At 39.9% G+C, this 12,259-nt stretch overlaps 1 long non-coding RNA gene across 1 annotated transcript in view; it reads right to left on the bottom strand.

Moving 5' to 3' along the window:
* Positions 1 to 3,255: 3,255 nt before the first annotated feature.
* Positions 3,256 to 12,259, bottom strand: part of LOC108440255 — a 52,922-nt gene continuing 43,918 nt past the window's right edge. The window contains exon 2 of the long non-coding RNA XR_001858820.1: positions 3,256 to 3,449. This is a non-coding gene — a long non-coding RNA (uncharacterized LOC108440255). The remainder of the gene's footprint in view (positions 3,450 to 12,259) is intronic.

Raw genomic sequence — 12,259 nt, 5'->3', positions numbered from 1 at the left:
ACTAATGTTGTGGACTTCACAAATGACCCCTCTCATTAATGACCCCTATGTAATCATTTTATTTGTACACCATTGAGTTCATTGCATTCCTAAAATGATGAAAACAGAATATGATCAAATACTCTAATGGTTCTCTTTGGCCAAGCAATATCGTTTGTAATACTGCAGCTAAGCCATCTAGCAATTCCTTACAAAGTTACATAATAATCCTTTGATTTTTAATAACTTGTTGCATCAACAGAGAATAAAACTGAATCATGCTTTGTGTGCAGTGAGTATTTTACAATATCATTGAATGTGGCCCGGCCATTTATTTAGAACTGCAGGGATCTGTATAATAGCAACATACACTACCAGCTGAAAGTGAGTGTATTTAGGTAAACAGACTTTATGATATGTAGAATCTTTTCTCTCAGTATGTCTTTTAGCCTTTTGCCAAGTTAGAAAGGTGCTAATTAGCTCTGCCATGAAAGTGTGTGAACGCCAAATTTAAACAGCCAGTCACAACACACACTGTTCTCCTGTAATCCTCCACACCTTCTGGCTTTACTCAGCAAGCACTTTAGTGGGATAGAGAATGCATTACTTCGCTGCATCACACACAGGAGTTTACGCGATTTAATTTGGCGGTACCAATTTTGTTTAAGCTGCTCATGAAATTTTAGTTGATGATTACTTCACTTTTAAACAACGGGATTTAGCAATTTATTTGTCTTTGTTAATTGCATACAACTGTTAAAGATCCACTGCACTGAGGAGCCTGTTTTCTGAAATGGTTAACTCCTCCTGGCTGGCTCATTATGGTTCTATAGACTGATATTTCTATGAAACGTGTGCACAGTATTCACATTTTCCATGAAAACCTCAGGCTTTCTCCAAAAAAGTGATTTGTGGGGTGCTACGTAGCTTCGTTTTGTAGGTTCAAGCTCATGATGTGTCACACTTCTGTATACTAAAGTATGCTAATGAGATGTGCCATACACTAACCAGAGCCATGACAGGCAGCAGAAAACCAGTACTGGAGTCCCTAGTGCCATCGAGAGCCGTGGGAAGTGACATGAACCTGAGCTCCTGATGACAAATCAGCATCAATGGGCTCTTGTTAAGGGCAACACGTAAGCCAAGAAGGAGTAAGAGAGCTTGCTGCTCCTCCTATTTGCCTCAGTCCTCACATCCTGAGGGCAACACAACTGGGATTCAAAAAGGATTGAATGCCATGGTCTGGCAGCCACATCACCAGATGTTAGCAGCACACATTTGTTTTACAAGGAAGCCTGAATAGCTTTACACATGATCGTGGTTCCTCCTGTTTCATTAAAGAACGTGAAGCTAGTTTAGAGAATAAACATTCATATCTGAGCAGATAAATCTGTGTTTTTGTATGTGAAGCAGTTAGCTTAAGCTACCTTTACTTTGTATCCTTGTTAGCGCCAGATGCTAAAGTTAGCTGAGCAAGAAGACTAAACAGTCATTCTGGCTCACTGACTGCACACAGGCAAGCTTAGAGGATAAAGACTTAAATGTGTGCAAGTGAAATCAAGTGACTGGTACTGGTGTGACAGAAAGACAGAAGCTTAGAAGTTTAAAGTTCCAGTGAGAGCTTATTTTTGCTTATGCTGTGTCTGATCTGATTAAACGCAGACAGCATGCAGGGGACTGGGGAAAGGGGCAGGGTTTGCAATTTGCATAATAGATCTTTGCATTCTTAATGAGTGTTGAGGTTTTTGCATGCTGCTATGCCATTTCTAGTTGTACTTTCTTGAGCAGAACAATTGATGTTTTAGCTTATAATTTTACAGGTTCTTTAACATACGAGCCAAAAGTAGGTGATACATAGTGGCTCCCAACTGACCACAGAAGCAGCTGAAGCCCAAATAAACAAACATTTCTCAGTGCTGTCCTATAAGGTGTTATAGCGCCAGCCACTGGTTAACAAAAATATATTTTATTTGAAAAAATAAATAACAAACTTCGCGAATACAAGCGGCTAAAATGAGTTTCCTCCGCAGGGTGTCTGGACTCTCCCTTAGAGATAGGGTGAGAAGTTCGGTCATCCGGGAGGGACTCGGAGTAGAGCCGCTGCTTCTTCACGTCGAGAGGAGCCAGCTGAGGTGGTTCGGGCATCTGGTTAGGATGCCTCCTGGATGCCTCCCTCGGGAGTGTCACAGGCAAGTCCACCCGGGAGGAGACCCCGGGGAAGACCCAGGACACGCTGTCGTGACTATATTACCCAGCTGGCCTGGGAGTGCCTCGGAATCCCCCCCAGGGAGCTAGTGGAAGTGGCTGGGGAAAGGGAGGTCTGGGCCTCATTGCTTAGGATGCTGCCCCCGCGACCCGAACCCCGGAGAAGCGGAGGATAATGGATGGATGGATGGATGGATGGATGGATGGATGGATGGATGGATGGATGGATGGATGCATGGATGGATGGATGGATGGATGGATGGAATAACAAACTTTTGTTATTGTTGCTGAATGCATTCTCTGCTCACTTTTGTTTACATGCATTTGCCTCAATCTAACCCAAGTAATATTTTGTTTGTGTAAGGTAAACATGTGTGGCTAAAACTGTGAAGGCTAACTGGGATTAGGTAATTATGTAATAATTGTGACAGGCCTAGTTATGTTGGATGTTACACATCACTGTTTCTAAAACCTTTACAAATTGTTAATATTGAGAACATTAGTAAAAAAATAAATCGTGTTAACAATAGTAAAATGATGCAAGGCCTTGAATTGAAGTGCAGGGCCAGTCTATGAGCTGGAAAAATGCTTTCTACCATGATCGAAAGACTTAACGTGTACTTAACTTCCCATTCTAGTGTTGTAATAGGCCATTTGGCCACCAGCATTAGTGCTAAGAAATGAGCAGCGAGCAGGTAGTGTAGTGCTCTGTCAGATATGAAAGTGTGACACTGCACTTTGAAAGAGTCCTCCAAAAACGAGCATTTGCCCTGTTAAACTGTCCTGTAAAGCATCCATATCAAATCCATATTAAAAAGAAAAAGTCACATTACCAGCATTCTCCGCTACACCATATGTGACCTAGATAGGCAGTTTTGTGTTACCATTAGCAATGGACTATTTTGGTCATGGTGCATTTTGCTTTGTAGGTGAGTCACTTCTCACAGTAAAAATCTGTTGAGAAACGTCTCGACACCTGTTTCAGGCAGAAAATGGACGATGCCATGTCGAATAGATCATCTGGTTCCCAAAATAAAAAATGAGCTTGGCAACTGAGAGACTGAGACTAGGTAAGAGAGATAAGAGATGCGTGTTTTTCTGCTCACGCTTGCTTTCAGAAGTTTTCTTTGAAGAAAGCAATGATGACTGAATACTGAACACATTGACCATTTGTGCTGTTCCTCGCTGTTACTTGATGTTTTCTTCATTTCATCACCTGCTTCCGTCCACAGCTGTTCCCACAACACCCCAAGCCAGAGTTCCACCTGTACGATGAAGTAAGAAAAAGCGGTCATTGTAAAATACATTGTCCTACTTTTGCTAAACTCACCATACTAGAAAGTAATGATAATATAATAATAAATGACTTGACATTTTCTAGATATTCAACATATCCCAATAAGAAAATTTTGCAAATTAGACTATAAAATAGGTATCTGTGATTTTCAGTCAATAATATGTATATAATATCATGCCACAAAACACACCCAAGTCCAATACAACACATGTTGAGCTTGTCACTGCACTGCCGAGGAGTACTGAGATAAATCATTGGATCATCACATCGTTTTATCAGTCTACTCAGGCTTTAGCATGAATTTGATGTTTGTAAATAAGTTTATTTAGTTTGTGTGTGTGTGTGTGTGTGTGTGTGTGTACTCTTGATTGTGAACTTGAATATATATATATTGGTGACAGCCCACTGGAAATGAATATTCCTGCAAACAACAATTTTTTTATTTATCCTCAAGTGTACAGAAGAATTCACAATTTCTACTGCACTACAGTCAGTAGAGACTGCAGATTCCTTTAAACACCTCACTGCACAGTGACCTTGATGTTTAATGAAAATTTCGAGAGCATGATGTTCCACTTCGCAATAAATTAATATTCTGCAGTTACTGAAGCCTTTTCCCTTTTTCATAAAAAAAAAACATTTCCCAGATGATGAATATGAGAGATGTTTGGAGCCTTTGTGTATATAAACACAAAAACAAATGTATAATTAGAAATGTGCAAACCAGCCATTTTCTCTCGGACATCCACGCATGCTGTAGTACTGCACAAACACAAGAAGATGCTCACAGATTGTAAAAACTAAAATCCAATATCGAAATCCAAAAACCAAGCAAGAGTCGACAAAACATACAGAGCAGAAGGGCAAATTCAAAAGAGCAAAATCCAAAAAAAGGTCAAAAGTTTCAAAGCACAAGTAAAGAAATAAGAATCAGGCATCCAGTGAAATGACAACACCTCACAATGAGACCAAACCAAGGAATATTTAAAGTCTGAGACAAACTCAGAATTCATGTGACTGAGAATGAGGCAGTTGCATGTGATTGGAGGAATAGCTGACATCATCAAGACTGGAATTATGGGAAATTGAGTCTTGGAGCAAGCTAGGCAAGGGAAGAGAACCCAGAAGTGTGACACATGCCCAGTTAGTATTTTCTCCAAATAACAGCTGGATGTAGATTTGAGGTGATGCAGAGCATGCAGAGCCTCCCGTTAGTCCAGGTGGTAAATGTGCATGTGCATGACATACAAATTAGCATGCAATATTGCAATTAAACATGTATTTAAAAGTTCTACTGGATTTTACTTAAGAACAGCAAATGTCTGCTTCTCTTGCATGGACAGAGTTAAGGCGGCTTAGTGGCCACATAAACGTTTTGTTGTTTTGGCTCTGTACCGCGACACATTAGATTACGAAATGAAATAAAATCTCTAAAGTTGCAGTGCATCCTGTAGGCTTTAATTTGAGGATATGTACGACTTTATTGGATGAACTGTGTAATTGGACAATTTCCTGCTCAGTTGCTTCTAGGCCAACTGTGTGTCATTGCATCATTGATTTGTGCACAACACATCTAACAGAAGGTATCTAGCTGATTCTATATGTGGCATTTGCATTTGTAGTGTGTTGCTCTTGTCCAAATGTGGACCAAGGAAAAATCAATGGCAACAAAGCAGACCACCATGAGGCTGAAACACCAGAGTAAATCAATTACAGATATCTCCAGAACAACAACGACTTGTTTCCCAGGCATAGATAAGGTGTTATCTTGGGTTTAATTTTGGACTGTTGACAAATCACCCCTGGAATTTTTTTTAGTCTAGGCATAGGCTTAATATATGTGTGCACATCATTACCCATTTAACAAAGAAAGCCCAGCAGCAACTTCACTTTCTAAGGAGGATGATAAAAGCAAACCTCCCCTCTTCCATTCTCACTTCCTTGTGCAGTGGGACAGTAGAGAGCATCCTGACCAGCTCTCTAAATGGCTGGTATGGGAACTGCATAATCTCATACCATAGGACCCTACAGTGGACTGTAAGATCTCCTGAGAAGTTCAAGTACTGCATCCACAAGGCCACCAGCATTCTGGACAACCCCTCCCACCCCTCTCATGGACTCTTCACCCTCCTGCAATCTGGCAAAAGGTTCTGGAGCATTACTTCCACAACTACCAGACTCTGCAACAGCTGCTTCTAGTCAGTCTGTTTCCAACATCCATCATAGACACCTTAGCACACACTGCTTAACCACCACTGCATGCCTGAACTTTAATATATGTATATATATATATATATATATATATATATATATATATATATATATATATATATATATATATATATATATATATATATATATATGGATGGAGTTGAGGTTAGGGATCTGTGCAGGCCAGTCAACTTCTTCCATACCAAACTTACCCTGCCATGCCCTTATGGCCCTTACTTTGTGCACTGATTCACAGTCATGCTGAAACAGGAAAGGGCCTTCCCCAATCTGTCCATATCATTATCCCTCCACCACCAAACTTTAAAGTTGGCACAATGCAGTCAGGCATGTATTGTTCTCCTGACATTCATCAAACCCAGTCCAGCGGCAGCATGCTTCACACCACTCCATTGCACACTTGGTGATATAAGGCGTCCATTCATCTAAATCTAATTTTAATGGACAAGGACAGTTTTTTCGCTTCTATCTTAAGGAGTTAACTGCTCAGATCCAACCAATTGGCTCAAAACAGCAGTACACTAATGGAAAGCCCAGTACTAAAACAACTGTGGGTCCAACAAGTGTTAAATGATTGACTGGTCAAGTCAGTTCCTTGACTTGAATTCCCTTGAGCATGTATTTTATCTGACACTGATGGATAGAATACAGAGTCAAAACAACAACAAAAACTGTCACAGTCCAGTTACTTATGGACTGCACTGTATGTGGTTTCTGCCATGTAATGGGTCCACAGGCAGAATGTGCCAGAGCTCTGACCCACACATAAGCTGTGGAGAGATTAGGAATATACCAGTTTGACATTTGAGGATCATTAGGTGGCTAGAATAGTGAGAGGCAGGGCAGGAATTTGGGTGCGCTGGGATTTCTAATGAGCATGAGGCTGAGCTGACCATGTCAGTGGCCTGTAGGCTGTAACCAAATGTCTGTTTAAAAGTAAAAAGGCCCAAGGTTGTAGAAAATCCTTTGTTTAAGGTGCAGTGATGCTAAATTAATGACCAGTGGCCCATCAGAGAAATGGGCATCATTTACAGCACTCACAGTCGCACCAACAGTGAATAGCAAATGTTATTGGCTAGAGGGATGAATGCCAAACACTGACCTTTCAAGTCCTCTTTTAGTTATGGATGAATTGTCTCAGAAGGACTACCATTTAAACACTGTCCAAGTGGCAGCAATACTCAGATCATGACAATTTCAAAGTACCTGTATGAACCGTCAGATGATCTAATGACTAGGACAGCGGAAAAGAGCATTCACTCTTGTGACTGTAGTATTTATTATATATGTATTCATTATATATGTTTGTTTTTGTGGAGAAATTAGTAGATATACATACACAGAGACCTAACTGGCTGATGGAATCAGTTATATATATATATATATATATATATATATATATATATATATACAGTATCTCACAAAAGTGAGTACACCCCTCAGAAATTTTGCAAATATTATATCTTTTCATGAGACAACACAATGAAATGAAATTGGCTATAATAAAGTAGTCAGTATACAGCTTACATAGCAGTATACATTTACTGTTCTTTGAAAATAACTCAACACACAGCCATTAATGGCTAAATAGCTGCCAACACAAGTGAGTCCACCTCACAGTGAACGTGTCCAAGTTGTGCCCAATTGTGTCGTTGTCCCTCCCTGGTGTCATGTGACTTGTTAGAGTTACAAGGCTCCAGGTGTGAATGGGGAGCAGGTCTGTTAAACTTGGGGTTTGGGCACAATTCACTCATACTGGCCACTGGGTATTCAGCATGGCACCTCATGGCAAAGAAATCTCTGTGGATGTGAGAAATAGAATTCAAGGTCACACAGTGGTTTTCCAGGACAGGTTTTACTTGGAACAGGCCTTGCCAGGGTTGTGGAGTGGAAGAGGATTCCAGTCGCAACCTGTGCAGCTGTGGTGGATTCTATGCCCGAGAGGGTTCAGGCAGTGCTAGATAATAATGAAGGTCACACAAAACATTGACACTTTGGGCACAACTTGGACTGTTCACTGTGAGGTGGACTCACTTGTGTTGCCAGCTATTTAGATATTAATGGCTGTGTGCTGAGTTTTCAGAGGACAGTAAATCTGTACTGCTATACGAGCTGTACACTGACTACTTTAAGTTATAGCTAAATTTCATTTCTGTAGTGTCGTCCCATGAAAAGATATAATAAAATATTTGCAGAAATGTGAGGGGTGCACTGTTGTGAGATTATATATATTCAAGATTCAAGAGTTTTATTGTCATGTGCACAGCAGAGCAGGCAGTTGCACTGCATAATGAAATTCCTACTTTGCTGTTCTATTCAGGTTATTAATTTTTCAGGAGATATAAGATTAGATACAAGAGAGTCCACCTGCATAAGGTAAAGTCATTAGAAAATGATCAAAAGATACAGAGAAAATGAGACTCCTAACAACCAAGCATGACCTGGTAGACCACAAAAACGGCCACCATCAGATAAAGCTTTCATCTTTGAGAGAGAAGAGAGAATCTCACTCCACTCTTGCTTCAGATCTTAAAAACATCCACAGGTGTTTCTGTCCATCCTTCCACTGTCAGACAACTCGACACATCAGTTTGAAAGGATGTGTAGTTGAAGGAAGTCATTACTGAAAAAAGCAAATAGACAGATCAATGGACCGACCATCCCAGAGTCCAGGACTTGAGTGTGTTTGGGATTATGTGACTTGTGAAAAGCAGAAAATGCAACCAAACTTCCAAGACTGAACTTTGGAGGTGGAGCTTGGAAAAGTATCCTTGCAGATTTCTTTTCAAAAAAAGAGGACGCTTGAAAAAGAATGGAGGCTATAATAAAGGCAAAGCGTGGACACACTAAGGCCCAATCCCATTTCACCCCTTGTCTCTATCACTTAGCGTTTAGCCCTCTGTTCTGCGCATTCACGTTGTTATGAAAAAGAAGAAAAACTGGCAAGATGGCTGCACGAACGAGCAAAAACCCCACAAATGTAAGAATCTCCTCCATGATAAAAATCATGATAATCCTTGTATTGTCTTAGTTTACTCTCTTTTCAGTGTGACACTGTTGTTTTCTTTGTAACAAGCACAAAAAAGCACTAATTGCATGCTAATGTTTCAGTAACTAGCTCATTTATCTGTTCCACCTTAATTATTGTAACTGCTGCATCATTTAAGGTGGAACGGGTAAATTCAAACAAGAAGATGGTGAATAGCTGACTTCAGCTTCGTATCACAGAAGAATTAGTGGTGGTCGATAGTAACTAATTATTTTACACCCCCTCCTAGAAAGCATATGATGCCCTAAATGTAAATAAAGCCCAGCAGTGAGGTCACTGAACTTTACCCTTCTCTGCTAGTGTTATCACTGAAGACGGGCCGGGTCGCCTACAGAGCAGTGCTAGTAGCTGTTAATGAAGCAATGTTTGTTTGTTTGTTTGTTTGTTTGTTTTTTGAGGGTTGTCCTATTTCGTGGGGCAATATTTCAACCACTACCCCTTGTAGCTCAATTCCAAACAAGAGATAGGGGTACAAAGAAGGAATAATATTGCGTCTCAATATTGAAATTTTGTTATTATGTTTAGTTGTTGAGGCTTCTCTGTAATTTTCAGATAAATGTTTTCTACCTTCTTTTTCATAACAATAAAAAAATGACTAACTTATTTAATGGCTGTTTGACTGGAAAGCTGAAGCGCAGAGGCTTTTGTGCAGAGCTCCACACTGCCATCGTAAGAAAAGTACATATCCCTACTGTGCTTCCACCGTATTGTAGGTGTTATTTGGCTGGAACGGTCATTTATAGGCTGTTTTACAGTTTGAGCCCTAATGGAACTTTTGTATTTTTGTGTTGTATGAGTAATTGAATGATTGGCTCAGTGCATTATTTCTTTGAGAAAGCTGGCTTACTGCTCACAATTTATCACTGGCTGCAGATCATTGAATCTACAGTCTACTGAATGGTACGTCTTGGCACTATTATTCTAACACAATAACAGTCTATGTCTCTTGTGAGTCTTGAATGAAAGTGTGTGGGCAACAATGGTCCGTGCATGTCCGAGGAACCAATTATTGACAACCCTATGTTCAGTACCATATATTTTGGTGGTTAGGACATTAAAGAAGTCCAAAGCAGCATTAATCTAGTTGGCCCTGTGGAACAGTAATTCAGCAAGACGTGGTAGTTAAACGTTCAGAGAATGGTTGACATCAGCACAGCTGGAAAATGCTGATAATGCTGCAATGTAGCATTTCTCCTGAGCAGGAGTGGTAATTGGTCAATGTCACCTAGCCTGTGTCAGAATCTGTCAAAGAGAGGGTGATGTATAAATATAGGGGCAGTGGGGAATCCTCAGGGCTTTCTAGGAAGGCCTAATGATTTCTGTGAAATAAAAAAATACATGTCCATAATTTTTAGTACATTTTCATTTAGTAAAATTTACATGCTTTGTGGATTTAAAGTCTTGCAGAAACACTTTTATGTCATCGTTTTGTTTTGAAACAGAAGAGTTAAAATCTTAAAACGGCCGACTAAAAACGATCCAATCAGGATTTTTTCCTTTCTGTGGTCTTGAGGTAGATATAGCCAAGTGAGCTCTCCCATTGGTCAGGACTTCAGGAGTTGAACTGAAGGCCTAAAATGTCAAATTAACCACTAACTTCATTATAAATTCACAGTAGAATCAGGCATTCACAGTATAATTTCCAAGGAGTAAAGCCAATTTGGTGAGTTGGCCTTCTGGGTGTTCTGGGTTTACCACTGACTGCAAGTACAAGTGGTAACCTGACTAATGCATTTCAGCTAGATGTTCAAAATGCAAGCCAATGGCAGCTGTATGTTAGGGTTCCTTACTGAGAGAGTCAATAAAACTGCTACAAGGTAAAATATATGTTAAAATGTCTTAAAATCCAAAAACTAAAATGTCTGTTATGACATAGAAAGTCATACAAATGTCTGTGGTTCATTTAGACCAGCCAAGCAATGCTCGTTTAAATTGCTGCTAGCTCAGCACTATCATACTACTACAATGGTGCTAGCAGGAATTAGTATTAGTCGAAGTGTTCTCTCCTTATTTTGGACAGTGTTCTGACATTTATTGGCCGATTTGTAGGCCTCACACCTCCTCTTTTGTGTAAAATAATGTTATTCCTGCATAGCAATGGATGATGAACAGCTAACCACAGATGGTCAGAGGTATCACACATTGCATAAGTGATGGAACGTCAAACTTGCACAGCCAAGTGAAAAGTTACAAAGAGGCAGTTTTTATCACTGCTGTATAAATCTGCTGAAAAATGATGAACAAGTCAAACTCTCATCCACCCTTTGCTGTGATCTCTTTGAGTTTTGTCATGCTGGCCTCATTTGATGGATCATATTAAGACAGCTGTCATATTTTATGGTCAACCATCTGACCTTGCACTGCACATTGCAACGCAGCGCAAGACGTTTGGTTTGCACAACAGAAGCTTGATTATATACCAGGCTTCAGCACACAGAGCAGTCATCTGACTACTTGTAAATGAGCGCTGAAATAAATTAGAGCTGTTAAATATACTTTCTATGATGAGATACTTTGCTCTACTCCAGAGTGAAAGTTTCTCTGTTTTTGCAGGGCTTAGTAATTCAGATGGCTGCTGTATTTACAGCACTCCACTCTGCCTTTACCAAATCCTCAACACATGGGTCTAATCCTAATTTCCACCAAACTGCATTCTAAATAGTGTGGGGTTCTTTCTTTCCCTCTGCGAGGCCTTGAGTTGGGATGCTAAATTCTCATTGAAACTGCCTCATTTTTATTTATTTCTACGAGGCCTTCTGTCGTAGGGTCTTCTTATCACTTTGTGTTACTTAAACACCTTTGGCTGAAAAAAGTGCTAATAAGTGCTGTAATACCGTTTTTCAAAGAAGAAGCCGTTTCGTTGTTGCAAACTGGCAAACAAAACTCATTTACTTTTTAAAACATTTTGAAAAGCTATATATGCCCAATCTTTTAAGGGGCTGTGTAAATAACGATCCATTACCTCCCTGTGTGTGTCGGCACTTACCCACAGCTCTGGAAAGCTCCTTGTCTGTTACACCCACTCTATTGGTGGTCTTTGCGCAAGGTAGGCTAGGGCCCTCGTGAAAATACAAACTAGATATACTGTCTGCAAATACAGCAAGATAATTTCACTTAAAGTGTGAATTCAAAACAAGTAAAATGTAAAATAAAGTTTTAAAACATTCTTATGAATATGTACAAATGCATACTTTTCACCTGAGGAAAGACTTATGTAAGGTACACAATTGGACATTAAAACCACTGCTGTACCTTTGAGGGGACATTTCCATTGTTCATACCTTGATGAATGAAGCACCTTTATTTCTAATAGTGTGCAATATCAAAAGCAAGCAAATGCATCTAACACTAACAGCATTAGCCTTGGTAAAATGATATTTTTATATAGTGTTTTTGTGTTTCTTTTGCATTGTGGTGGACAAATCACGTCCAATGACTCACCTTATGAGTTGCCCTTGAGAGCCACAGTCATCACCTAAGCTGTATTAAAAAGGGAGGAC

The sequence above is a fragment of the Pygocentrus nattereri genome, chromosome 27 (assembly GCF_015220715.1).
Source record: "Pygocentrus nattereri isolate fPygNat1 chromosome 27, fPygNat1.pri, whole genome shotgun sequence".
NCBI classification, from domain to species: Eukaryota; Metazoa; Chordata; class Actinopteri; order Characiformes; family Serrasalmidae; genus Pygocentrus; species Pygocentrus nattereri.
This window is presented reverse-complemented; position numbering and strand designations above follow the sequence as displayed.